Below are 6,091 nucleotides of genomic sequence, written 5' to 3' on the forward strand. Positions count from 1 at the left end.
AGAGAGAGAGAGAGAGAGAGAGAGGGAGGGATGGAGAGACAGGGGGACACAACAAGAGAGAAACAGCAAGAGAGAGACAGGAGGAGACAACACGAGAGAGACAGGGAGAGACAACAAGAGAGAGGAAAACAAGAGATAGACAGGGAGCGACAAGGAGAGAGAGAGAGGGGGAGAGAGAGTGAGAGAGAGACTCGCGCTCAGGATAAAAATAAAACCTGATAACACATTAGGGGAGGAAATACCGGGCCAATTAGGATCAAAATGCACGCAGCCACAGCTGTCTTCTCTCACACAGACATCTGTCAAACTAATGTCTCATATAATGGCCCATTGTCCTGACCTCTTCATTTCTCACTCACCTGGATGGGAACAACAAGATTGCTGGAGCGTTCCGCTAATTATAACTCTGATGACCTGATTAACCACTGCCTAGCTTGACTGCCTGTAGAATTTCAAACTTCAAATATTAAGATATCATTAATTACAGTAGCCGCTGTCAAGCCACACAGTTATGGAATATGTAATGTTAGGCAATGTTTTTCAGACAGCAAGGATGAATAAGATATGTGTTTGGTGGAAGGCCTGACGGAAAGGAACTTAGCAATGGCAAGATGACATGTTTTCTCTATTCCAATTTTTTTTTTTTTAGGCCTACTATTATTTATTTAATGCTGAACGGGAAATACTGTGTGTTCATTTTAGGAATGTAAAATGGCATCTCTTATATTTCCTAAAATGTGTTAGCGCAGACACCAAGCAAAAGCCAAAACAAAAATAGGAAATGTTGTTAGAATTTTGAGTCATATTCGGCATCGTGACTCAGTGTTTTGCATTAAAGGATCAGCGCTTTCAATGTTGTTCTCCACACATTGGCAAATGAAGTTTACGCCTTGAAACACAAACAATCAATATCCCGCCTGCCTAATGAAATGTGTGATCCAAATCCAAGGACGCGAATATCCCAACCGTTCAATTATTGCAAGGCCGCAGGACGGAGCTTTGCGGGATGCTACTTATGACAAGACAGCTCTAGGGCTGAACCACCTCCTGCCGATAGCATGTAACTAGACTGACCCAACACATTGCTTTTAATGGCTAGGCTCCCTAACCTCCCTTTGCATTGGTATTCAGGGCCATAGCCAACCATCGGTCCAGCATGTTGAGAGAGAGAGAGAGAGAGAGGAGAGAGAGAGAGAGAGAGAGAGAGAGAGAGAGTGGAAAATTGCGGCTAGGATGTGGCTCCTTCCAATCATTTCCTTTCCTCATCTGTTTATTCCCAACTGAAGTGGCGACATGGTCTCTCTCTCTCCCCTCACCGTGACGGCCCCCACTACATTGAGATTGCATCTCACAGGTTCCCAGGGGCCCCTCTCGACCCCCTCCCTCGGGTTCCCCCGCTGCCCTATCACATTACTCTCCCTAATTAGCCCCGAACGAGCCTGTAGGTACCAATGATATGCGCCACATTAGGCATAGAAATGAGTGCTACACATATCTCAAACACCATTGATCTATGTGTGTGGTGGGTTGTGTTTGTGTGCGTGCGTGTGTGTGTGGTGTGTGTGGTGTGTGTGTGTGTGTGGGGGGGGGGCGAGGTACGGGGGGGGGGGGGGGGTCACACGATTATTCTCTTTGATATTTCTATTTATACACACAGAGCTGTATCTTTGTCAGATAGATTATGCAAGAGTGTGTGTGTGTGTGTGTCATAGGGTGTGTGTCTGTGTTTGTGTGTGTGTGTGTGTGGTGTGTGTGTGTGTGTGTGTGTGTGTGTGTGTGAGTGTGAGTGTGTATGTGTAAGTGTGTGTGTGAGACAGAGAGAGAGAAAGAGAGAGAGAGAGAGAGAGAGAGAATGTATATGAGTATATGGCCAGCTTGTGTCTCAGTGGGACACAGGAGACTTGTTTTGAGTGTACTAAGCAATACTTGGTGCCAGAAGCCCCACACACATATACAAGCACACACACACACAACACACACACACACACACACACACACACACACACACACACAGACTTACACACACAGAAATTTGGATGGATTTACTTTTGTATAATTGAAAAACATCAACAAGTGTTTACACATATTCACTCACATGCATGTGCATGTACATGAATGTGTGTGCATGGGTGCGTACATGCACCTGCAAGTGCATGTGTGTGTGTGTGTGTGTGTGTGTGCGCTTAAGTGTGTATGTGCGTGTGTGTCCCTTGAATTGTGCTTGTCTCTTGTGTGTGACTGAGATGGGAAGTAAGCACAGCTGCAAGTGTAGCTTCACAGACACTCATACATTAAAGATGAGCATCTTTTTGACTCTCCTCTCTCTCTACTTCTTAGTCCCAATCTGTCTCGCTCACAAACACACACACACACACGCACGCACGCACGCACACACACACACACACACACACACACACGCACGCACGCACGCACACACCACACACACACACACACACACACACACACACACACACACACACACACACACACACACACACACACACAGGCCTGCCTATTACCTATAAAAAGCTTTTTGTTCATGATTTTAATTGACCAGCTCATGCTGTGGCCATCATCTGAGAAGTGTTTATTTCTGTGTGTTTGTAATTGGTAGTTCCTCTTCTCATCTTACTTATGCCCTTCCCTATCCTCTCCTTTCCTCTCCTCTCCATCCTTCTTGCAAATCCTCGCCTTTACATCCTCTCCTCTCCACTCCGATCTCCACTCTTCTCCCCTCCCATCTCCTCTCCTCTCTTATCCTCTCCTCTCCTCTCCTTTCTCCTCCCCCCCTCCTCTCTACTCCTCTCCCCTCACATCTCAGCTCCTCTCCTCACTCCTCCTCTTCTTTCTCCACTCCTCTCCACTCTTCTCCCCTCCCATCTCCTCTCCTCTCTCATCCTCTCCTCTCCCCTTCCTTTCTCCTACCCCCCTCCTCTCTACTCCTCTCCCCTCACATCTCAGCTCCTCTCCTCACTCCTCCTCTCCTTTCTCCACTCCTCTCCACTCTTCTCCCCTCCCATCTCCTCTCCTCTGTCATCCTCTCCTCTCCCCTTCCTTTCTCCTACCCCCCTCCTCTCTACTCCTCTCCCCTCACATCTCAGCTCCTCTCCTCACTCCTCCTCTTCTTTCTCCTCTCCTCTCCTCTCTTCTCCTCTCTCTAAGCCTCACGTCTATCCTTGTTATTTACCCAGAGGACAAATGCTGCCAGGTGTTTTTTCCCTCCTAATGTTAAGCAGAAAACAAGTCATTATAATACAGCACAATTGTAATTCTGTCACTGTGCTGTGTAGTAGTACACTGTAGTACACTATATATATATGTGTGTGTTTGTGCATGCGCTTGCATTACCATACACGTTAACTGCGCCAAGGTATGTATGTCTGCTCGTGTTTGTGTTTGTTCATGTGTCCGTGTGTATACGGGCGTGCCTTTCAATCTGCCGTTCCACAGTGTTTCAATCATTCTGTCAGCAACACCCCCCCTCCCCCCCACCCACACGCAAACTCCCACCCACCCACCACCTGCAGCACGGAGTGATCCGAAGGGTAAAGGGTGAGAGGAACGCAAATTAAACCATAGAGAGACAAGAAAAAGGGTTGAGGGGAAGGTGGGTTGAGGGAGGTGGGGTGGGGGGGGGGGGGCAAAGCTGAGCAAGAAAAAACTAAATGTAAAAAAGGGGGATAAAGAGAGATAGAGGCACATCTAGAGACAGTGGGAGAAAGAGAATGTGTCCGGTATTGATCGAGTAATCCTCATTCTGCTCGCCATTCTAATCTTCCCTCTACACAGCATGACGAGAGAGAGGGGGAGAGAGAGAGAGAGAGAGAGAGAGAGAGAGAGAGAGAGAGAGAGAGAGGGAGAGAGAGAGAGCATGGGGGTGTGAGACATGGTGAGGGAAAGAGAGAGAGAGAACACGGGGGTGCGAGACAGGCAGAGAGAGAAAGGGATAGAGAGAGAGAGTAGGAGAGACAGTGATAGAGAGACCTAGAGAGAGAGAAAGCGATAGAGAGAGAGTAAGAGAGACAGTGATAGAGAGACCTAGAGAGAGAGAAAGCGATAGAGAGAGCAATAGAGAAAGAGAGGAAGGAGGTGGAGTGGTTAAAAGAGGAAGAGCAGTGCCATCCAGTGGTGCTGGTAAATGTTTTACTATTGGAATTGAATATGTGTGTGTGCTTCTGTGTGTGTGTGTGTGTGTGTGTGTGTGTGTGTGTGTGTGTGTGTGTGTGTGTGTGTGTGTGTGTGTGTGTGTGTGTGTGTGTGTGTGTCCAGTCTGTTTGCGTGTGTGCCCAATCTGCTTTCCAAACCCAAATATGATCGCTATTCGTAAACCATTAGATTCCCCGCGTCACTGTTTAACCTTAAGTGAAGTATTCCATCGGAATGATGTGTAAACACTTTGGAACGCCGATGCTCAACAAACCAACCAATGTACCGAGGAGCGATGGAGCATGGATTTTTTTTCGAGAACCATAGATCTCTCCTTGTGAAGTTGTCTCTGTTTGGTACGAGTGTATAAAATGAAGAGAACCTATCTGGCCTCTCCTCCCCTTTCCCCCCGACTGTGGAGAGATGACCTCCGGGCAATTTATTAAAATGGATTAGACGTCAACACACCGCCAGTGGCGCTCTGCCTGTCCTGCGGTATCCTCGTCCTCTCCTATCTCCTTCTCTCCCAACAGATGGAGGGAAAGAGAGCATGGGAGTTGCACGGATTGACGGACGAAAGAGAAAAATAAAAACAGGGAAGAAAGGAAGGGCTAGATCCGTCCCCAGACCTTGGGGGGGGGGGGGAGTCCTGTGGCTTGATTTCTGCTCTCTGATCCCAGCCAATTTCATGCATAACGTTAATGTGGTGGATGCCCAAACACAGATTTTGTGCAGGAGCTGGAGGAGACAGGAGAGGAGAGGAGAGGAGAGGAGGGGAGAGGAGAGGAGGGGAGAGGAGAGGAGGGGAGAGGAGGGGAGAGGAGAGGAGGGGAGAGGAGAGGAGAGGAGGGGAGAGGAGGGAACGCGAGAGAACATGTTCTGACCATGGAGCTGGTGGCGATGTCCTCACTGAACCGACCAGCGGGATCAGTGGAGTCCGGCCTGACCCTTCTCTGAGACTCTGGTAAACACACCTCGCTATCAGAGGACCACGGTGAGACCGAGCCCGCCGGTCCGACCACCTCTCCCTTTCTCAAACATTCCAGAGACGTTGACTTATTGTGCGCTTATGTTCACACACACACGCGGACGTTGTTTTCAAAAACCCCTGCTTGTGTTTTTTTCGCGAAGGTTGAAACGTTTTAAGGGGGTTGCCATAGCAACATTTATTGAGCGAGTAGTCATACGACTTCTCTGAACATTAGCCCATTATAACAAATGTCACCATAGCCGAATAGCTGCGCAATTACAAATGATGGCCTGCGCTTATTTGTGCTCAGCGGGTACTACGGTATGAGGATAATTTGAAGTGGAAGGTTTTAGAGGCTGCGCTAGATGAATGTTCCTCTTTCTAAATGAATGTCGCCCATTTCAATGTACTTACCCTTGCACTGAATGGCTCTCGATGTTAAGTTAGGACATATAACGGCTGTTTGGTACATCTATAGAGCACTTGAGGCAGGTAAACACCCCTGAATGTGTCATTTAACCGTGTTCACAAAATAGTGTTCATGTTTTACATTCCTGGCCTTCTGACCGCTCTCTCTCTCGCTCTCTTTTCTCTCTCTCTCTCTCTCTCTCTCTCTCTCTCTCTCTCTCTCTCTCTCTCTCTCCTCTCTCTCTCTCATCCTATCCATCTCTCCCTTGCTCACTTCCTCTCTGTCTCCCTCCCTCCTTCTGTCTTTCCCCTCTCTCCCACTCAATCTACACTCCCTCACCCCCTCCCTCACTTCCTCTCTCTCTCTCTCTCTCTCTCTCTCTCTCTCTCTCTCTCTCTCTCTCTCTCTCCCCCCCTCTCTCTCTCTCTCTCTCTCTCTGTCCATCCCGAGATGATTATGATTCTAACTCTGCTGGTGTCTGTGGCCCAGAGCCAGTCCCAGTATTACCTGCCAACTGGCTGAGATGAAATATACACGCTCACGACAACACCAGTGCCAGAGGAGTG

The sequence above is a fragment of the Micromesistius poutassou genome (genome assembly GCF_964030765.1).
Source record: "Micromesistius poutassou genome assembly, chromosome: 3".
NCBI classification, from domain to species: Eukaryota; Metazoa; Chordata; class Actinopteri; order Gadiformes; family Gadidae; genus Micromesistius; species Micromesistius poutassou.